Here is a 23301-nt window from a genome sequence, read left to right on the forward strand (position 1 = left end):
TGGATGACTTACAACAAAAAAAATGAATAAGAGCAACAGCAAATGATTCAAATGTGAAAGAACATTTTACTTCCCCCTCCCATTACCACATTGACGTCATCATCACTGGCTTCACACAGCGTTCAAGTAAAGCTCAACATATATTTTCAGTGCAATATAATCACCATTCAACTTTCTACACATTTATTTTAATAACATGGGACTCAAGTTATTCTGTCCATTTATTTTAATTGCACTGCCACTCACAGTAGAAAGCTGACTAAGCAACGTCGTCCAAGTAGTTTGAATTGTCACCCATTTATTGTCACCAGTTCAAAGCTATATTTCCCTTTGAACATCATCTCAAGCCAGGCTAAAACATCAATTTTTGTCATTTTTATTTTTTTTTATTTTGTTACACACCGAGTGCATGCTTGCTGCTGGGGGCTCTCACACTCTGGTGTCCTTCAGTAAAATGGAACCATCCTTGTATTAAAACATCCCAATCAGCAACTGCAAAGTTATTAACAGAGACCACTGGTGTCAGGGACAGATAACATCTGAGGCAGTGATCTGAATTATCCAGTCCCACTATCAGAAAGGTGGGTAGTATGAAGTGCATTTACAGTTAAAGTTGTTTCAATCTTCTTTAATCTGGGATACCTAACTTGTGAACCCAACTCCGGGATAAGAAAACCACAAGGTCACCAGGAACACAGTTTTACATTCAGCTCAATGTTACCCTCCAGTTACTGCAATGGGGAATGAAATTCAGCAAGTGTAAAACCAACATTGCGAGCAATCCCATAAGTTTCCCAAAGGTTAGGTTAAACTGTGCAATTGGAATGTTATCCTTATACTCTTTCTTGTTCCATTTTGTCTACACCTAACATGGTTTTACCCTGGAACTCACACTCTAGCTCTGGAACATGATCTTTAATGTTTTAAACAGAACTAAAGCTGTTACTTTGTATCTTGTTTTTGACTTGTATATTATTTAGGAAGAATCTTTGATTTGTGAATTTGTTGCTGGCACTTTTTCTGGAAGCTGAATAAAATTACTATTTTGGACTGTATTTTCCTTTTTTACAGCAGAGTCTTTTAGTCAAAACCATTTGACAGTTACTGAGTGTTGGTGTGGGGTAAATTTCTGCCTACTGCTGCATCTTCACCTTGTTGTGCAAACTGCAGCCCAGAGAAAATTCCATAGAAGCCGCAAGTCACATGGCCCAACTAGCCTGTCCTGGCATTTATAATCCACAAAAGACCATTTCTATTTTATCCACCTCACCTCAGCTTCTCTTTTTGTTCAATTTTGTGCTGATATGATCTTGCTAATAGAGTGACTGGTCAAACAAAAGTAAGAAATAGGAGCAAGAGAAGACCCCATGGTCTGTTGAGCCTTCTCCACCATTAATATGATCATGGCTGTATTCGGCCTCTACCCCACTTTTCCACTCGCCCTTCATATTCTCTGATTCCCCAAGAAACCAAATATCTGTCCAAATCTGCCTTAAGAATATTCAATGATGGCACATCCAAAATCCCTCTGGTGTAGAGAATTCCAAAGATCCATCACCTTTTGAAGAAAAATCTCTTCATCTCAGTCCTAAATCATGTTCTCCTTAACCTGAATCTATGTCCTCATCTTCTGGACACCACAGGCAAGGGAAACAATGTTTCACTACTTACCCTGTCAAGCCTCTTCATGACTTCAAGTTATTTTAACTTAGTAACATAGGAACAGAGCAAAACATTTGACCCATTAAGTCTGCCTCATTGTTCAATTAGATTAATGACAATAATCTCTCCCTCAATGTCAACAAAACAAAGGAGGTGTCATCGACTTCAGGAAATGTAGTGGAGAACATGCCCCTGTCTACATCAATGGGACAAAGTCGAATGGTCGAAAGCTTCATTTATTTTAGGTTTTTAGGTGTCCAGATCACCAACAACCTGTCCTGGTCTCTCCATGCCAACACTATCGTTAAGAAAGTCGACCAATGCCTCTACTTTCTCAAAGACTAAGGAAATTTGGCATGTCAGCTACGATGCACCACAAAAAGCATTATTTCTGGTTGTATCACAGCTTGGTATGCCCCTGCTCTGCCCAAGACAGTAAGAAACAACAAGAAGTTGTGAATGTAGCCCAATCCATCACGCAAACCAGCCTCCCATCCATTGACTCTGTCTACAGTTTCTGCTGCCTCAGCAAAGCAGCTAACATAATTAAGGATCCCATGCATCACGGACATACTCTCTTTCATCTTCTTCCTTCGGGAAAAAGATACAGAAATCTGAGGTCACATATCAACTGACTCAAGAACAGCTTCTTCCCTGATGCTATCAGACTTTTGAATGGACCTACCTTGCAATAAATTGATCTTTCTCTACAATCTAGCTATGACTGTAACACTACGGGCCCGAGTTTACCATCAAGTTGCACTGTGCCCATTTTCAGATGCGAAAACTTGGTAAAGTCAGGTATGAGGCGAGTAGCATGATCCATGCTCGCCTCCATGCTGTTTTCCCCTTTACCAAGACCCTAAAATGGCCGCGATCAGGACCACACCCAAAACAGGTGCGACAGCCATTTAAATGAATTTGCATGCATTTTTAAATTGACTTAATGGACAGCACGCCCAACCTGACCGTCACTTCCCCCTCTACCATCGTGTTCGCCCATCCAAAATTAGCACGAAGCGGACATGCTCCACAGAAGTTTGATTCAGGCATTCCAGTTAGTGAGGAGGTAAGTGCCAAGCATCCAACAGTTCTCTGCTTGAGATCAGAGGGGGGTGGAGGAGGAGGGGGGGGTTTTCCGGGGTGGGGGGGGTGAGGGCAGGGAGGAAGGTGGGTCCAACAGCTCTCTGCTTGAGATAAGTGCGGGGGAAGGTGGTCCGCAACAAAATAAATCGAACTGAAACAAGAACACTGGAGTTCAGTGTAGTGTCAGAACTGAGCTTCTCCACAGCATGGCAGAACCCGGTACTGAACTTCAGAAGGACAAATCTCTCTGTGCTATCAACTATTATAAAACATACTTTCCAGTATATTGCAGACAAACTGCAGAGTAATCTACTCACCAGCAGAGGGTGCCATTGCTTAAATTTGATTTATTTTGTCACGTGCAAGTTTAAGTTTATTTATTAGTGCCAAAAATAGGCTTACCTTAACTCTGCAATGAAGTTACTGTGAAAATCCCCAAGTCACGTCACTGTGGCGCCTGTTTGGGTACACTGAGAGAGAATTTAGCATGGCCAATGCACCTAACCAGTGGGATGAAACCAGAGCACCCGGAGGAAACCCACAAGACACAGGGAGAATGTGCAGCCTCCGCACAGAGAGTCTAGCCAGGAATCGAACCTGGGTCCCTGGCTCTGTGAGGCAGCAGTGTTAACCATTCTGCCACCATGCCAGCTTCAAGTTTATATCTGAAAGCTTTATTGATTATTTGTTTCATTGTGTTCCAGCGCTGGAGCAGCAACTTTAGTGGATTTGGTTATAAATTTCCAGTTGGATATTTATCTTTATAAACTACTTTATAGCACTTGATTGACCATTGTGAATATGGCCTTGCAATTAACTTTTACCAGTTATTGGCCTTTCTTCTTTAAAAAAATGGAACATGTGATTAAAGGTAGACAAATTAGGAGTATAGAAACACAGAGGGACCTGGGAGTGCAGGTTCACAAATCCATGAAGGTTGCGACACAAGTGGAGAATGTTGTCAGGAAGGCTTATGGAATGCTAGCCTTTATAGGAAGGGGTATAGAGTTTAAAAGCTGCCGTCTAATGCTTCAGTTGTATAGAACGTTGGTTAGACCGCATTTGGAGTACTGCGTCCAGTTCTGGTCACCTTACTACCGGAAGGACGTGGAGGCTCTGGAAAGGGTGCAGAGGAGGTTTACCAGGATGTTGCCTGGCATGGAGGGGCTGGGTTATGAGGAAAGGTTGGAGAAACTGGGACTGTTCTCCTTGGAAAGACGGAGATTGAGGCGGGACATGATAGAGGTATATAAGATACTGAAGGGAATAGACAGAGTCAATAGTGAGAGACTGCTCCCTAGATTGGTTACAAATACAAGAGGACATGATTTAAGGGTGAGGGGGGAGAGGTATAATTTGGATATGAGAGGAAGGTTCTTTACGCAGAGAGTTGTGGGGGTATGGAACGCGCTACCAAGTAGGGTGGTGGAGGCGGGAACGTTGGACTCGTTTAAGGTTCAGTTAGATAGGCACATGAGTGAAACGAGGATGGAGGGTTATGGTAGGGGTTATTAAATAAGGGTTAGAACCTCGGGAGACACCGGAAAGGCAGGCTTGTGATTAACGTTTTTGTCTTTTATTCCGCAGGTGGAGGTCCACCTCGTTGTCAAACGAGGGGCATGCACACGGTGGGTCGTGCGTGGGCTACTCTTGGAGGTTCCGGGAGTGGCCTAGTACTTCGTGTTGGTGTGTGTGCTTGATCCTGGACCGGTAGACGGGCGCCGCAACAGCTCAGTGACTAGCACTGCTAGCTGTGCAGATACATGGATTTGGGCCTGTGTCTGTGGGAGTTTGTGCATTCTCCCTGTGGATGCGTGGGTTTCCTCCGGGCGCTCCGGTTTCCTCCCACACCCCAAAGATGTGCTCTTAGGCTGATTGGTTTTACCAAATTGACACTATTCTCCCCTGAATCTGGCTAAGTCAGGGGTTCTATTCGTAGACACGCAGGGTAGGGTGATGCGGCAGCGCGGGCTTGTTGGGCCGAAGGGCCTGTTTCCCGTGCTGGGTTGTTCTTTGTTCTTTGTTCTTTGTATCCCCCAATGAGATTTGTTCTCCGGAATGCACTTGTTTTTGTTTCCCATTCTCCCTCATGCACACCCAGATCATACAGTTTTTAATCTACTTCTACAACTCCGTGTTACCTTTACAAATATAAATTCTGATCTGTCTCACTCTCTCATGCTCCATCTCTCATTCACACACAAAATTCATAGCATTGCATAGAACAGGTTCAGGCTAGCGTTTGGGTTCCGCACAAACCTCTTGGCAATTTCATCCAAATCCAGGATCGCCAACCCTTGAGAATTGCTCTGTAGGCTCCAGGAATTGGAGATTAATCTACCCCGCAGTGCAGGAGAGATATTATAGCGGAATTTCATTTTAATTGTTCCCTTTTGTTTACCAGTTTTAAAATATCTGGGAAAGGAGTAAATGGTCAAGAATTATCCAATTAAATAATGAGCTGCTTTCTAATTGGTCATGCCACCATGAGGATAGATGTGTTAGGTGACTAATAATGGATCAAAGGGTGGGGCAGTTAGTGACAGGGGTTCAGGTTATGACATTGCCAGGAATGTGTCCAGCCAGAGTTGGCATCTCCATCACTATTTCCTTCTATTTCTCTCTTGCTCATTTTAGCGCCTCCTCAAGTCCATCACACCATTTAACCTTAATTACCATTCTGCTTGCTGTTGTTTTTCATTCAAGGGCATCACTGACTCGGCCAGCATTTATTGCCCATCTCTAATTGCCCTTGAGAAGGTAGTGATTAGCTGCCTCTTGATCCTCTGCAATCCATGTGGTGGAGGTACACCCACTGTGCTGTTAGGGAGGGAGTTCCAGGATTTTGACCCACCGATGGTAAGGAACAGTGGTATATTTCCAAGGCAGGATTTTGGAGTGACTGGATGGGAAATACCAGGCGATGGTGTTGCCATATGTCTGTTGCCCTTGTCCTTCTAGATAGCACAGTAAGAAGTCTCACAACACCAGGTTAAAGTCCAACAGGTTTATTTGGCAGCACAAGCTTTCGAAGTCTCACTCCGAAAGGTTGTGCTGCCAAATAAACCTGTTGGACTTTGACCTGATGTTTGAGACTTTTTACTGTGCCCACCCCAGTCCATCGCTGGCATCTCCACATCAGTTCTAGATAGTAGCAGCCATGTGTTTGGAGGGTGCTGTCTAAGGAGCCTTGGTGAGTTCCTGCAGTGTATCTTATAGGTAGTACACACAGCTGCTACTGTGCATCGGTTGTGGAGGGATTGAATGTTTGTGAGTGGTGTGCCAATAAAAATGGATTGTGTTTTCCTGGATAGTGTGAAGCTTCCAATGTTGTCACACTTGCAGTCATCCAGGCAAATGGAGATAATTCCATCACATTCCTGACTTGTGTCTTGTAGATGGTGGACAGGCTTTGGGGAGTCAGAAGGTGAGTTGCTTTCCACAGGATTCCTAGCCTGTAACCAGCTCTGGTAGTCACAGCATTTATATGGCTAGTCCTGTTCAGTTTCTAGTCAATGGCACCCCCCACAATGGAGGTTAAGTGATGATAATGCCATAGAATGACAGGGAATGATGGTGAGGTTCTTTCTTGTTGATCATTGCCTGACACTTGTGTGGAGCGAATGTTACATGCTGCTTGTCAACCCCAAGCATGAATATTGTCCAGGTCTTGCTGCATCTCAACATATACTGTTTCAGTATCTGAGGAGTATCCAAAGGTGCTGAAAATTGTGCAATTATCAATGAACATCCCCACTTCTGAACTTAGCATATAATTATAGAACCCCTACAGTGTACAAGGAGGCCTTTCAGCCCATTGAACTTGTACCAACAACAATCCCACCCTGGCCCTATCCCTATAACCCCATGTATTTACTCTAAAACTTTAGCTTGGACAATCATCCTATCCCACACATCTTTAGAGAGTGAGAAGAAACCCATGCAGACAAGGGGAGAATATGCAAACTCCACACAGACAGTCACCCAAGGCCGGAGTCGAACTCGGATCCCTGGCACTGTGAGGCAGTCATGCTAACCACTGTACCACCATGCCACCCTTATGGTAGCAGGAAAGTCATTGATGAAGCAGCTGAAGCTGGTTAGGCTTCGGACACTATGCTGAGGAACGCCTGCATTGATGTCCTGGAGTTGGGATGATTGACCTCCAACTACCACAACCATTTTCCTTAGTGCCAGGTATGTCTCTAAGCAATGGAAAGTTTTGCTCTGATTCTCATTCACTTCAGGTCTGCTAGAGCTCCTTGATGCCATACCCATCAAATGTAATATGCATGCAATCACTGGAAGGGAAGTGTGTCATGTGATCCAGTTTCAGTTTCACTTCAGTCTCTGAGCGAAATACAACAGCTCTGCTGCTGATGATCTTAAATTTTCTACCTTTGAATAAATGTTCTCACATCCTTTGTCTAATAAATTAAGCCCCATCGTGTCAACACAAAGCCTTATGAGTGTTTTGAGCCTTTAAATCATTATAAAAATACAATGTAGTGAGTCCCATATAATAATCACTCGTTGAGAAAGAAGTTCCCAGAAATCCCAATTGGATTTATTAATGCCTATCTGATATTCATCGTCCCTAATTTTGGTCTCCCTGTTGTATTACCTCTTTCTAGACTAATACAAAGGGATCTGAAGATAGACTTGGAGCTTGAATACACAATAATAATGGAGGCTTCTTCTTGCTGATGCTGCTACAATGTGCCACTTTGTATGTAGGGAATTGTATGTGGCATCGCATCACTTCTTTTAATTACACGATTATCTACACAAACATATTTAAACGAGTGCACTTTACAAATCAGCAAGCACACTATTACAACTTCCACCTTTCCTTGAGTTAAATAAAAATCAATACTGCCTGGCATTAACACCAACATGAACAAGTAACCCAGATGACAATTGGCAACCATGACCATTGTTTACAGATAACATCCAGCTGTGGCCAGGTGTTACCTAGGCTTCATATTCTCAGAAGTGTGCTGGTCTTCTGTTGATTCACCCTGACCTTGTAACTACTACATATGGGCAAGATTTTGAACTCTTTGTTCTCTTACTCTGAAGAATGTGTGGGTTGATCATGTTCATGTACAATTGTTCTGATGTTCAGTCTGTTGTTCATTGCTTCTTCATCTGTAGAACATACATGCTTGCACGTAGGTGATGATGGCTGATCACCTTATGCATAACTAGCAGAGAGCTCCTACAGGTGAAATCTAATCCTTCACAGTGCCTTCTTACCAGTTGGTGTTGTAACCTTACACAAGCATGGTTCTTTACAAGCGTCTGTACTTAGATCTTGGAGGCAATTCTCCAAAAAAGTTCGAAATGCTGAATTCATGGATGAAATGGTATAAATCACAATTGCTCATTCAGTGGGAGTTCAGGCTCAAATTTCCCACACTCTTGTGCACTGCAGAAGTCACAGTTGTAAGTATCGTTAAAGGCTAAGGGGGGCAGGGCCTATTCACACCGGAGTCTGACAGTTCCGGGCTTCTGCACTTGCACAATGGCCCCAAACTGTCAGCCTCTGGTTTGCTGGCCAGTTCGATCGCTGGCCAGCCCAGGGCCCTCGCAGTGCTGCTCCCCCAGCCTGCCCCCCACCTCCCCCCCACCTCCCTCCTTCACCACCCCAACCCCCCCACTCCCCCCCGGCCTGATTGCAGCTCCCATAAGCATTCCCAGGCCAGCCCTAATCTCCCCTCCCATTCTGGCGACCCCCCCCCCCCCCCCCCCCACCGCATTCAGCAGTGATGATCCCCCTACCCCCAACCATCCTGGTAGATCCCTCTCCACAGGAGGCAGGCCTCCCCAGCAGACAGAGAGAGCGTGAGGGAGAGCACGAGAGAGAGCCTCCCCCCTCCCCCAGCCCACCCCAATCGCTGGCCTCTCTCCAGCTCCAATCGATCCAAATGGCAAAGTGGCAACAGGACACCCCCACCAATGGCCCCTAAGCCCCACTCCATCAGGCCCCACCCAGATAGGCCCCACCCCTTTCTACTGCCTGATGCCCAATGGGCAATGCCAAGGTGCCCCCTGGGCATGGGCATTTTGCATCTCCTGCCACCCAACTCCATGGGGGGGTCCTGACTGCCCCCCCAACTTCACTCCAGCTGGGTGTCCCATTAGTTCCCCACAAGTAGGGAGATATTCTAAACCTTACCGGAGTGAATTTACATTGGAGCAGTGGGAGATGCTATCAGGCCCAGAGAATTCAGTCCCGGGCCCAATAATCACAGTCAAATAACATTAAAAATAGATTTAAATTATTTATCTGGTCTTCCCACTGTTTTCCTGCATGGTCCTGACCGCATTGTATTTCCGACTGTGAGAGGTGTTGCATGTGTCAGGAATGCATACGTTAATCCCACAAATCGACACACATGAGCATCTCCCGATCGGATCCACCAAAAAATTAGCATTCAGAATGGGAGAATCGCCCTCATAGTTTGCAAACACTCTTCGTTCAAGATTTTACCATCCATTCAGCCATCCCTTTTGACCAAGGATTGTACCATCATTGACACATGCCCTGGAATGTTTTTCCATTGTACTGTGGACTGCAGTTAGACACTGCTTCTACTGGAGCATCACAAAGACTAACAATAGAGCAACAGTGCTGCCCACTGCTGCTCTCAAACTTTCTCAAAGCTGCTGAACAATAGAGAATTTTGTAGCTACTCAGTCATGGTCAATGTTCATCTCCATCCACCATGACCACATTTGGAACTGTCTTGGTCAGAGTGTGGATGGTATGTCACACAGTTGAATCGATTATTTTTGTTGACTAGCTTGGTTTCCCTCTTATACATCACCACCTGATCAATATCCTTGCTGATGTCAAACCAGAACAACAAGGGAGTCCTCGCAACCTCTCTATTCCCATGTGTCCTTGGTGGAATTGAGTAAATATGTCGGACTAGTTTCATTAAAATGACCATCTACGGCCCTATGGATAAAACTCCATTGGATCGGTTGGGAAAGTCCCTGAGAATGGTCAGGATTTCTTGGATATTATCAAGCCAACTCTCACTGATTACCTGCCACAGAGCTCGGAGCATGGGATCCTGAGAAGTCTTCCTCTGGAGTTCCTCTCTCTTGTTTTGATTGAAGTCCGTGGTCTCTGCATAACAGACATCCTTGAAACTTGCACACACTTGGTACATCTGGCAGTTGAGTGGTACATTTCATAACTTCACAAGGTTAGGCAGTCTACTTAGCATATCTGATATGAACATTTGGTAACTTGTTCTGTATTTGCTATCACAGTTCTATTGCTGAATCTTAGTGAGTAAGCTCGGAGTTGTGGAATGCACTCGTGAGTGGTTTTCTCCAGTGGCTTATGATCTGTCTCGACTGTGAACTGTTTCCCAAGTAAGTAGGTGTGGAAACTAGTAAGCCTGAAGACAAGAGTTCCTCATTTGATATTGGGGGAGTTTGCCTGCACTGATGATAGACCTTTTGACCCAAATACAACAGGTTTACCGTCTTACAAAAGACAAGAATCATTGGGTCCCTACAGTCCAGAAGGAGGCCATTTGGCCCATCGAATTTGCACCAACTCCCCAAGCAAGCATCCTACTCAGTCCTTTATCCCTATAACCCCAGGTATTTCCCCCAGTAATCCTCCTAATCTAAACATCTTGGGACACTCAGGGGCAATTTACCCTGGCCAATAGTTAGACCTCAGCTGGAGTATTGTGTACAGTTCTGGGTGCCACACCATAGGAAGGATGTGAATGCATCACAGAGAGTGCAGAACAGGTTTACAATAATGGTTCCAGGGATGAGAAACTTCAGTTATGAGGATTAACTGGAAAGGTTGAGACAGTTCCTTGAGTGAAGAAGGCTAAGAGAAGATTTGATAGAGACGTTCAATATCACATACGGGGAGAAACTGTTCCTGCTCATAAAAGGATGAAGAATGAAATGGAACAAATTTAAAGTGATTTGCAAAAGAAGCAAAAGTGATGTGAAAATAAAATGTTTTCACATAACAAATCGTTCAGGTCTGGAATGCAGTGCCTGGAAGTGTAGTGGAGGCACAAGCTTTTCTCTCAAAGGGTCAATGCAAAGAAGAGCTTAAAGTGTCGGGCCAATCTAACCCCACCAGAACATCTCTTAAAGGGACAGTAGTACGGATAGCTCAGGGAGGGTAGAGGTGGTTTTAAGAAAGAAAATGAACAGAATTAACAAAAATAACAAACTTGAATTAAGCCAGAAAAAAACTTTCCAAAAAAATGTCACCAGATCTCTGGCAGAAGCAAGAACATAAATTTTTCCTCTCCTTATATCACAATCCAACTATTATAGCACAGGCTCAATATTGAAGCTTGGGTTTCCCCTAGTCTCTATAGTTCAATATCACACTGGGCAATGAATGAATGCACTGAACCATTAGGTAGATGCCTATTCAATCTCTTGCAATGCTTTCCCATACTGACACACTAGGACACAATGGTACCCCCTTGCTTTCCAAAGTACACTTCCAATCCCTAGGAGTCTATCTTCAGTCTGTCGCACTCTGCTTCCTGTCCTGTGTTTACGGCAAGAGAAAAGGAGAAACTTTAAAACAATTTAGATTCAGAAGGAAAAGAAAGAAGAAGTTCACAGGCCAGAACTGAGGTCAGACATGAGAAAGGCTCAGTTGGATCTTGACTTGGAATAAGCTCCCGAGTTCTCAGCTGCATCAGTAAACATCTATCCGTTGTCCCCAGCACAGAAACAAGCGGATGTTTGTGTTCACATTACACAATAAATAATCTAAATGCACCACTGGGGTGGTCTGTGCTTGTCAAGCATAACAGCACATTGACATGGCCAAGCAGCGAGTGATTGAAACTGGCTTGCAGTGTGAATATATTCACAAGCTTGGCAGCCTGGGCAGAACATGGTGGATTTCAGGGCAATTCTTTTAATCGTTCATCTCAAAATCCCCAGTGATTGTGAGTGTTCGACATCTTCATTCCAAACCTGCTTTCTGCATTGTAACCTCTGCTGTAATTTGAAAGGACACAAACGTCAAATCTACACCATGAATCATAGACTCTTGCAGCACAGGAGGAGGCCATTCAGCCCATCGTGCATGTGCCAGCTCTTTGAGAGAGCTGTCCAATTACTCCCGCAGACATTGATCTTTTCCACACAGCCCTGGTATTTCTTTCTTTTCAAGTAGTTGACCATGTCCCCTTTGGAAAGATATGGATCATTTCCTGCCATTTGCTGCCCAGCTTGGCCTGGGCTTAACTCCCAAGTTGCAACTTTGCACATTACGTCTGTGCGAGGATCAGTCACACAAGAGCCTTAACAGACTTTTTCATTCCGTTTTCTCACTGGAAGTCTGGAATTTTGCAAGGTGCAAACAGGGGCGGTATGGTGGTTAGCATGACTGCCTCACAGCAAGAGGAACCTCGGTTCAATTCCGGCCTTGGGTCACTGTCTGTGTGGAGTTTGCACGTTCTCCCTGTGCCTGCGCAGGCTTCCTCCCGGTCCTCCGGTTTCCTCCCATTGTCCAAAGATGTGAGGGTTAGGTAGATTGGCCATGCTAAATTATTCTTTTGTGCCAGGGGGATTAGCAAGGTAAATATATGGGATTATAGTGATAGGACCTGGGTGAGATTGTTCTTAGGGCCAAAAGGCCTCCTTCAGCACTGTAGGGGTTCTGTGATTTTAAAGCAAAATCAGTAAAAATAACAACAGAGTTGAACAGTGGCTCCTTGTTTCCAGAATAATAGTCTTTTAGTAGTTAACAAGAGGGCTGTAACCTTCAGAAAATCTTGAACAGAGCATGTCTAAGTGCAGGTTTAACTATATTAATGATAAAAAGATTTGGTCAAATCTAAAGCTCCGTCACCCCTCTTAGTTGATGTAAAAGTTCTCTTGTCACTTTTATAAAGGGCAGTTTTCCTTGGCATCCTGGCTAATATTTACCCCCTCAACACTTACTAATTTAATCTAAAAAAGATGGTCATCTGAATGCTCATCTCATGTCTGCTTGGGAAACTGGCTCTGTGCATATTGGCTGCAGTGTTTCTTATATTACAACAGTGACTATACTTCAAAAATACTTCACTGGCTGTGAAGCTCTTTGAGAGATCTGGCACTATATAAATGCAAATTCTTTCAGTGAAAATGACTTCATATTAACACTCCTCTGCTCAGGGGAAAGCAGAGCCAATGAACAGCAGTAAGGCAATAGTAAGTAGGAAGTCAGGAAATAGAATAGATCCTGCACAGTCACATTACAAAATTACCTCTATCTAATCACTTATCACATCTGAATCTTCACAAATACATTCTGCATTGCAGTCTTACGTAGTCAAACACAAAAGCAGCAATTTTGCACATAGCAGACAAGATCTCAGACATCTTAAATCCACCTAAGTGTTCATGTTGTGCATTGTTACACTATCCATAGACACTGCAGCAATTCACCAAGTATCGTTCAACAACACCTCACAGGGGCTGCAAGCACGTAGCAACACCACCACTGCATATTCCCTTCCTGGTCACATACTATCTTGACATGCACAGGCACCTTTTATCCATTCCAACATCATCACAGGGTCAAAGTCCTACAGTTCCTTTTCTAACAGCACAGTGGACGCACTTACAGTACAGAGACTGGAGTGATTCCAGAAAGCTGCTCCTTATCAACAAACACCGAATGTCAGTAAATATCAACCTTCTCAGTGACTCCCACATCCCAAGAGTGAATTTTTAAAAGAACTGTAAGGTCAACGTCCAATCATGGATGCCGATGGTTAACATGGGCTTTTTGCACAGGAGAATTTGCTACTCCTTTCTGAGTGTTAAATGCCTTCTCCAAAGAGTAGCAACTTTGACAGTACAGCACTCCCTCTGCATGACACTGGAGTATCAATTGAAGTTAAAGAATTAGTGAATGGTACATCATAGAACGAGGACATTTGCTGCATTGAGCCTATACACACTATCAGTTAGTCCCATTCCTGCTCTCTCTCTCTCCATAGCCCTACACATTTTTCCCTTCATTTATGTGTGAAACTATCTTTTGAAGGCTATTATTCAATTTGCAGTCATCACCATTTCAGGTGGTTGTATTTCAGATGCTAGCAACTCACTGCCTGACACAAATTTTCCCCATCTCAACTCTGGCTCTTTTGAGAATTACCTTATACCCGCTGCTTAATATCTCTGCTACTGGAAATAGTGTCTCCTTACTTACTCTACCAATGCCCATCATTCATGTGAAGACCTCTGTCAAATCTTCTCTTAACCAGAAACAATAGCGGAAAATGCTGGAAATACTCAACAGATTTGGCAGCATTTCTGCAGTGAGAAACAAAATTTACTTTCCAGGTCAGAACCTTTCATCAGAACTGGAGAAAGTTAGAGTTGTAACAGGTTTAAACAAGTAAAGAGACAGGGAGAGGTTGGGGTGTCAGATGATATACAAGAATGATAGAGTAGAGGGCAAGATATAGAAAGTGATAAAAGAGGTGATGGTGTAAGGAAAAATGAAATGATAATGGAACTCAAAAAAAATCCCAAAATACTTGTCTAGAGCAAGTGCAACGGGAAAAATAGAATCATCTGTAACAGTTACCATACAAAAACATAATGGGGTTGAGGTTATGATCTGAAATTGTTGAGTTCAGTGTTCACTCCAGAACCCTGTAAAATATCTAATCCAAAGTTGAGATGCTTTCGCTTAAACTCATGTTGAGTTTAATTGGAACAATGTAGGAGGCCGAGAACCAAGAGGTTGGAGTGGGGCAGAGAATTAAAGTTTCAGACAATTAGACGCTCAAGGCCATGTTTGCTGACCAAACAAGCAAGGCAGTCACCCAACTTATGTTTAGTTTCCATAATGCGAAGGAGACAAAATCGTCAGAAGTGAAATAAGTGTACTAAGTTGAAAGAAATACAAGCAAATCACTGCTTTACTTGGAAAGATGGTTTGGAGCCTTGCTCAGTGAGGGGAAAGGAGGTGAAAGGGCAAGTGTTGCATCTCATAAGCTTCCATGGAAAGGTGTCCTGGGGAGGGGATGTTGGGGGTGACTGAGGAGTGACGCAAGGCATCACAGATTGAACAGTACACTGAGACCATAAAGGAAAGTGAAGTTAAAGTCACAATTGGATCTTTTCAAATAGTGAAGCAGGCTCAAGAGCCAAATGATTCCTATTCTTGTGAAGAATGAAATGGGAAGGAAGGAGCAGATTTGCTTGGTGGTAACATCATACATCATGGTGGCAGAAACAGAGAAGGTGAGGAAGGGAAGGGAGAAGTTGGAACTGGACCTTATGAAGTGAGGAAAGTGTGAAAGTTGGGAACTCATATTGACATATTCCAGTTTGGAGTGAGAGTAGGAAATGTTGCCAATACCATCATCAAGGTATCAGAGAAAGGGTTGAGGGAGGGGAGCAAAGTAAATTGGAACAAAGAAAGTCCCACAAATCTCATAAAAAGACAGTCATAGCTAAGATTATAGGAGTTCCATAGCTACACCCATAAATAGTGAAGAGCATAAGAACTAGGAGCAGGAGTAAGCCACCTGATATCCTAAATGAGGCAGCTTATCCCAATGACTCTATGAGTGGCACCCAGCTGGCTGGGAGACTAGTGTCAGTCTCCGCTCTGTGAAGATTTAACCAAACTCAGCTGGTGTAGTAGAAAGGGAAGCTTGCAGCACTGTTGAAACCAAGGTGATTGGAAAATCCCATAGGCTTACACATGAAGAATGGCCCTCCACTTGTGTTTGTATAGTATTTGTCACAGCCGTTACTGTGCATCGGTCATGGAGAGATTGAATGTTTGTGAGTGGTGTGCCAATAAAAATGGGTTGCGTTTTCCTGGATAACCAGTCTGTTAAAGTGCTGGTGGAACATGGAAAAGGTCCCATCAATTGCAATGTGATACTGATCAGATAATCCGTTCTTTTGTGGTTCCAGCTGAGGCAAGAATATGGTCGGGGCTTCATAGAGAACTTTCTTACTTCAAAAACTACCATGGGATCTTTTACATCTACTTGAGGCTTCGGTTTAACATTCAATCTAAAAGATAGCACCTCACGGCTTCCCATGAAACTACATAACAGCATAAGTCTTCTCCCTTAGAGGAGAAACACTTCAGAAAGATTTTTTCATGGTTATGATTTAGATTGAAATATATAAGCTGTTGTTTCACTGCCCTTTTTACAATCATAGAGTTTCATAGAAGCATTATATCGTTGTACCAGCAGGTGGCAGTGCTGACACTCAGACCCAACCTACAGGTTCCATGGGGGCAATTCTCCCAAAACAATTCTATCGAATTTGCATAGAAACTGGAGTAAATCCCACTGCTTTTTTTAAGCAGGGTTTTCAAAATGAATCTCCCACACTCTGTGCACTGCAGAGTACACTGGCATAATTCACTCTAGAAATCAGGGAGCAGGGCCTATTCCCAGGCTGGTAGCATTGCATTGAGCAGACCACTGTGCGTGCACTGATCTGTCAGCGCCGAGATCGGCACATGCACAGTGATCCCTGTCCTGAATGCTGGCCAGCCCCGCGACCCCCATATCATCAGCCATGCAACCAATCCCCCCTCTCCAACAGCCCAATTGCTGGTCTCCTGGACATGTCCAGGTCAGGCCAGGCCAGCCTCTAACCACCCCTCCTCACACCCAACCCCACCCGCCCCACCTTAATCTCCAGCCCACCTTCCCACCCACCACAGTGCCAACCCCTCCTCTGCAGCCCCAAAACCCCCCAGCTGACTGCCACTGCCATCTGCTCCATGCCGATTTCCGGCATGGAGTGATGGCACTGGAAATCTGGTGCTGGGAGATGCACGAAGATCCAGATGTCCAGCGCAAATCAGCCACTGCTACAGTCTCCCGGCCCGCGGTGCTAAAAAAGCAGGGATGAGAGAATCGCCCCCACGTTATTATGTCTATGTCCAGATGCAGCGAGTCCTGCGAATGTGGAGCAAGTAATATTCGCTCCACATAAGTGCCAGGTAATAATAAGAGATAATCTAACCATAACCCCTGGACATTTGATGGAATTAACATTGCCGAATCTTCCACTATCAACATCCTGGAGATTGCCACTGACCAGAAACTGAACTGGACACGCCGTACAAATACCGTGGCTACAAGAGCAAATCAGAAGCTAGGAATCCTGTGGTGAGTAACTCACCACCTGACTCCCTAAATCCAGTCCACCATCTACAAGTGTGATGCAATACCAAAACAGTAAATACTGTAAATCTCAGCAGGTCTGACAGCATCTGTGGAGGGAGAATAGAGCCAATGTTTTGAATTCCCTTTGTCAGAGTTGTGATGAAATATTCTCCATTTGCCTGGATGAAGGCAGCTCTAACAATACTCAAGAAGCTCAGCAACATCAGGACAAAACAGTCTGCTTAATTCCTACCCCCTCCACAAACATTAAGTCCCTCCACCACTGACAAACAGTGACAGCAGTGTGTACCATCTACAAGATGCACTGCAGAAACTCACCAAAGTTCCTTCAAATTCCAAACCCACGGCTATTACCATCTAGGACAAAGCTGACAAATACCTGGAAACACCATCACCTGGAAGTTCCCCTCCAAGTCATTCACCAGCCTGACTTGGAAATATATTCCTTCACTGTTCCTTCACTGTTGCTGGATCAAAATCCTGAAACTCCCTCCCTAACAGTACATGGATTGCAATGATTCAAGAAGACAGCTCACCACCATCCTCTCAAGGGCAATTAAAGATGGGCAGTAAATGTTGGCCTATCGAGCAATGCCCGTATCCCATAAATGAATTTTAAAATATCCAGTTGTCCCATTACATTGGTAGTGCCTTACCAACACAGAGCTGGCCACACATCGAGATGCAAGTGTTTGTGTAGCGTTCATGGTGACTATTTCAAGATTGAGTTTAACAGTAAATCCTCTTTGTTGTTTGAGGTGAAGATGACCATGTTCATTTTCTGGAGTGTTTGATTTAAGAGGGTGCCAGATTGTTTAAGAAGGGTGCCAGGCAAAAGGCGGGGAATTATAGGCCTGTTAGTTTAACGTCTGTTGTAGGTAAAATGTTAGAATCCGTCATCAAGGAGGAAATAGCGAGGCATCTTGAGGGGAACTGCTTGATAGAGCAGACGCAGCACGGTTTCGTTAAAGGGAAGTCGTGTCTGACAAATTTACTGGAGTTCTATGAGGATGTGTCTAGGGCAGTGGATAGAGGAGAGCCGGTGGATGTGGTCTTTCTGGATTTTCAGAAGGCGTTTGACAAGGTACCTCACAAGAGGTTATTGCAGAAGGTCAGGGGGCATGGAGTTGGGGGTAGGGTGTTAGCGTGGATAGAGGATTGGTTGTCAAATAGGAGGCAGAGAGTGGGGGTCAATGGGTGCTATTTGGATTGGCGGATGGTGACTAGTGGAGTGCCCCAGGGGTCGGTGCTGGGGCCTCAGCTATTTACCATTTATATAGATGATCTGGAGGAGGGAACCGAGTGTAGGGTGTTGAAATTTGCTGATGACACCAAAATTGGTGGAAAGGCAAATTGTGCGGAGGGTGGGGAGAGTCTACAAAAGGATCTAGATAGGCTGGGCGAATGGGCCAGGAAATGGCAAATGGAATTTAATGTTGGCAAGTGCGAGGTGGTCCACTTTGGTAGGAATAATGGTAGGAAGGATTATTACTTACGTGGCGAAAAACTGCAGCAGGCGACGGTGCAGAGGGACCTCGGGGTCCTTGAGCATGAGTCAAAAAACCCAGCTTGCAGGTGCAGCAGGTGGTCAGGAAGGCGAATGGGATGCTGGCCTTCATAGCAAGGGAGATTGAATATAAAAGTAGGGAGGTCTTGCTGCGGCTGTAGAGGGCATTGGTGAGGCCGCAGCTGGAGTACTGTGTGCAGTTTTGGGCGCCGTAATTACGCAAGGATATTTTGGCCTTGGAGGGAGTGCAGAGGAGGTTTACTAGGCTGATGCCGGAGTTGAGGGGGTTGAGCTGTGAGGAGAGGCTGAATAGATTAGGCTTGTACTCGTTAGAGTTTAGAAGAATGAGGGGAGATCTCATTGAGACGTATAAGATGATGAATGGGATGGATAGGATAGAGGTGGACTCTTCCTGCTCAGAAAGGATAGTAGGACTAGGGGGCACAGCCTCAAGATAAAGGGGGGGCGGTTTAGAACAGAGTTGAGGAGGAACTTCTTCACTCAAAGGGTGGTGAATCTCTGGAATTCTCTGCCCGTTGAAGTGGTGGAGGCTGCCTCGCTAAATATTTTTAAGACACGGGTTGATGGGTTTTTGATGAGAGAGGGGATTAAGGGTTATGGGGAGAGGGCGGGAATGTGGAACTGAGCCACGACAGATCAGCCATGATCTTATTGAATGGCGGGGCAGGCTCGAAGGGCTAGTTGGCCTACTCCTGCTCCTATTTCTTATGTTCTTATGTTCTTATGATAGTGTTCCCATGGTAACTGCTAAAGCCAATCTGCATCAGGAAGACAATCCTGGCAATTATAATAAAATGCAAAATGTCAGAATAGCTGGAAGTTGTGAGACAAAAATATAAAACACTGGGAGCTCTCAGTGGATAAGGCAGTGTCTGTGGAGAGAACAGACAAGTTAACATTTCAGGTGTGGATGCTACATCAGGGCTAGTTTTAACTAAAGATCTACACCCGAATCACTAATTTACCTCCATGGATGCTATCTACCTCAGTGCTTTGGGCCCAATTTTAACTGTGTGTGAACAGGTTTTCAGTTGTAAAAAACGGGCCTTTCTGAGACATATCTTGTTTCCCAAACATGTTGATTGTTTGGAAAATCCAGCAGAAACAACAGAGATCCTGGACAATATGAAAATGTCTATTGAGCCAGAAGATCTATGGTTGTTCACTCAGAATAAGTGTTAACTAGTGTGGCAGCAAAAGGGTCTGGTCCATGGATAGTTCCCTCCTGCAACTCTACTATCTTTCATGGCCGATGCCGAATATACAAGCAGGTAGAACGACAGTATAGCTTCACATCCAGAGAATTGTTATCAGAGTACCATCTCTGTAGCACTGGAGGCAAATGCGTCCACAGAAAGATCCCATAGACAGTAATGAGTGACTGATAACAGGGCAGATTTTGACATTGCCTGGTAGTCTGAAGTGGGTGACAGTGAGACATCCCCAATTTACATCTTTCCATTCACTTCAATGGAGAAAATAAACAACTGGGACAAATACCAAACAGGCTGTGAGTCTGATGCGCTGTCACCAGCAGGATGCTATCACACAAACTCACATTCAACACTTTGGTCCCAGGATAAATGTCAAACTTTTCCTTCTCATCTTCAAGTGATTCAGTAAGATTTTTAAGGCTACTTGAGAATACCAGCATTGGATATTTCAGGGAACAATTCCTCTGCTCTTTCAAGAAACTGATTGGAAGAAGGAGTGGTGCAATCTGATACCAACACTAATGGGAACAAATCATTAGATGGGTCCGAGGCACAGAGAGGCTTGCAGAATTACAGCTAGTTTTACTGCCTGTTGATGGGTTTATTCCTCACCCCTTTCATACTGTTTGTGAGTGGTAACAGCAGGATTAAGCAGCTGATGGGTTTGTTGATAGGCTGCTGTCCTCAGATGGGTTTTCTAATTATCTCTAGATTAGAGGGGTGGGCTGCTGAATTTCCATGTAAACTGAAGGGAGTGGCCCTTTCATCCTGCCTGTCCTCAATCAGCGCTGCTGAAATGCTCACCCTGGGGACCCTGAGCCTAATCTCCCTCTCTTGCTGGTGAGATGGTCAAGATAATGCAGCCTGGACCTGTGCTGGGAAGCCCGGGGCTTGTCGCTTTAAAGCCACTGGAGCTTTGAGTTGGGGGAGGGGCATATGAAATATCACACTCACGTTTCACTAAACCTCTCAACATTCTTATTTATGAAAAGGGAAATGAGTGAAGTTTGTGAGTTCTGTACTTGGCAAACAAAAGCTGAGTTATTGAAGGAGTCTGAATGAAATCTGAGGTGAAGAGTATTCCTCCCTTATCATTTCCCTCCCCTCCTTTCCTGAAGGTTTTGACTCTCCAATTGGTAAAAAAGGAAAATGAAAGACCATCATTTATACTGAGTTACCTCGGAATATCCCAAAAAGATCTTTACAGGCAATGAAACTCCTTTCTAGTGTAGTCACTCTAGCACTATTGGAATGGGATAACACAGAAAGAGGCCATTCAATCCTTTGTACCTGTGCAAGCTCACTAAGAGAGCTATCCAATTCGTCCTACTCCCCTGCTCTTCCCTCGTGGCTCAATTATGTGGCAGTATTTAACTTTTTAATGTCTCTGCAAAGTGTCTTTTGATACTTTACTATGTTGAAAGGTGCCATATAAATGCAAATTATTGCTGTAAATTATTTCCAGGATGTAAAAGATCCTCGGTCCTTCTTCAGAATAGTGCCATGGGATTTATTGCAGAGTATAGGGGCATAGAGTGCAAGTGCATGGAGGTTATGCTGAACTTATGCAAGATGTGGATATGCCAGTGTTGGACTGGGGTAAACACAGTAAAAAGTCTGGCAACACCAGGTTTAAGTCCAACCGACTTATTTGATAGTAAACTCACTAGCTTTCGAGGTTTCCCTCTTCTTCAGGTGAATGGCAAGATCAGAGGCCAGAACCCTCCATTCACCTGAAGAAGAGGGAAACCTCGAAAGCTAGTGAGTTTACTATCAAACAAATCGGTTGGACTTAAACCTGGTGTTGTCAGACTTTTTACTGAACTTAGGCAAGACAGTAGTTAGACCTCAGCTGGAATACTGTGTAGTTCTAGGCAACACCATATAGGAAGGATGTGAACATGTTGGAGAGGGTGCAGAAGAGGTTTACAAGAATGGTTCCAGGGATGAGGAACTTCAGTTCTGAAGCATTCAAGAAGGCATTAGATGATTACTTGAATAGAAACAATGTGCAGGGGAAAAGACAGGGTAATGGCACAAAATCATGATGCTTGTATGGAAAGCTGGTGCAGACACGATGGACCAAATGGCCTCCTTCTGTGCTGGAACAAACTGTGATTCTGTGATGCCACCTGAGGGGAGCCTCGGGTTTGACACCTCTTCCAAAGGATGACACCTCCAGCAGTGCAGCAGTCCCACAGTACGGCATTAGATTGTCAACTTGAATTATGTGCTCAAGTCTCCAGAATTAGAACTAAATTAGTATGAACTAAAAATTAAACCCAGGGCTATCACGGACTGAGTGTCACTCCCTGCACAAAAGTGCTGAGCCACTGAAGAAGCAGGGAGGTGAAAAGAATGCAATAAACTCTGCAGGAATTGTGCATGATGCCTCCAATTACTTGGCATCAAAGTGAGAATGTAGATTTCTGTTACGCCCGCCTCACAGGACCCCTACCGTGCAGAAGGAGGCCGTTCGGCCCATTGAGCCTGCACCAGCAACAATCCCAACCGGCCCTACCCCCTGTCCCCCAAGGTATTTACCCTATTAATCCCCCTGACACTCAGGGGCAATTTAAAGAACAAAGAACAACACAGCACAGGAAACAGGCCCTTCGGCCCAACGAGCCCGCACCGCCATCTTAACAAAGCATTTCCCTACACCTACCTTGACCCATGTGTATTCGTACGGTACCCCCATTGGAAACCAGATTCAGGGGAGAATAATTTAGGGACATGGCCAATCCACTTAACCCGTATACCTTTGGGATGTGAGGGAAAACAGGCGCACTGAGTGGAGACGGGGAGAATATGCAAACTCTACAAGACAGTTGACCGAGGCCGGAATTGAACCCAGGTCCCTGGCACTGTGAGGCAAAAATGCTAACTACTGTGCCACCATGCCAGCTTCAGTGTAAATCTCTCAGTGGCCCTTCTTTAAGAGGAGAGCCTGGGCAGGGAGTCGTTAATTTCCATTTTTGCAAGGGCCAGATGACCACGAGTATTGGATTAGCAGTGGATCCTGTAATAGAGTCAAGTCAATGCAGAGAAAATGGGGCTGGGGCGTAATGGGTGGGTGATCCATGATTGGAGTTTTCTGCATGTCAACAGTGCAAATAGCCGTGAAGTGTCACATTTTATTGTGCTATTGCAGCATCACAAGTGTAAAAAATCCTTGATCATTGGACAACACACTTACTTCCCAAGCAATCCGACGCATCAACAATCTGTACCTTTAACATCACAAAACATCCCAAGGCACTTCACAGGAACATTGTATAATAAAATTTCACCCTAAGACACAAAGTGACAATGACCAAAATCTTGGGTCAAAGAGGTAGGTTCTAGAAGTGCCTGAAGGAAGAAAGAGAGAGTCAGAGAAGTTGAGGGAGAGAATTCCAGAGCTTGGGGTCTTGCCCAGGTCAGAATTAGAGGAGTGTGGATATCTCTAATGGTAGAAGGAAATGATTGAGATAGGCCTGGTCAGGAAGAAATTTCCAATCAGGGATGAGAATGTTAAAATTAAGGTGTTGTGTAACCTGAAGCCAATGAAGAACTGCAAACAGCGGACAGATGGATGAACAGGACTTGCTGTGAATCAGGTCACAGGCAGCAAAGGTTT

The sequence above is a fragment of the Carcharhinus amblyrhynchos genome, chromosome 16 (genome assembly GCF_965287045.1).
Source record: "Carcharhinus amblyrhynchos chromosome 16, sCarAmb.v2.hapA, whole genome shotgun sequence".
Taxonomy (NCBI): domain Eukaryota; kingdom Metazoa; phylum Chordata; class Chondrichthyes; order Carcharhiniformes; family Carcharhinidae; genus Carcharhinus; species Carcharhinus amblyrhynchos.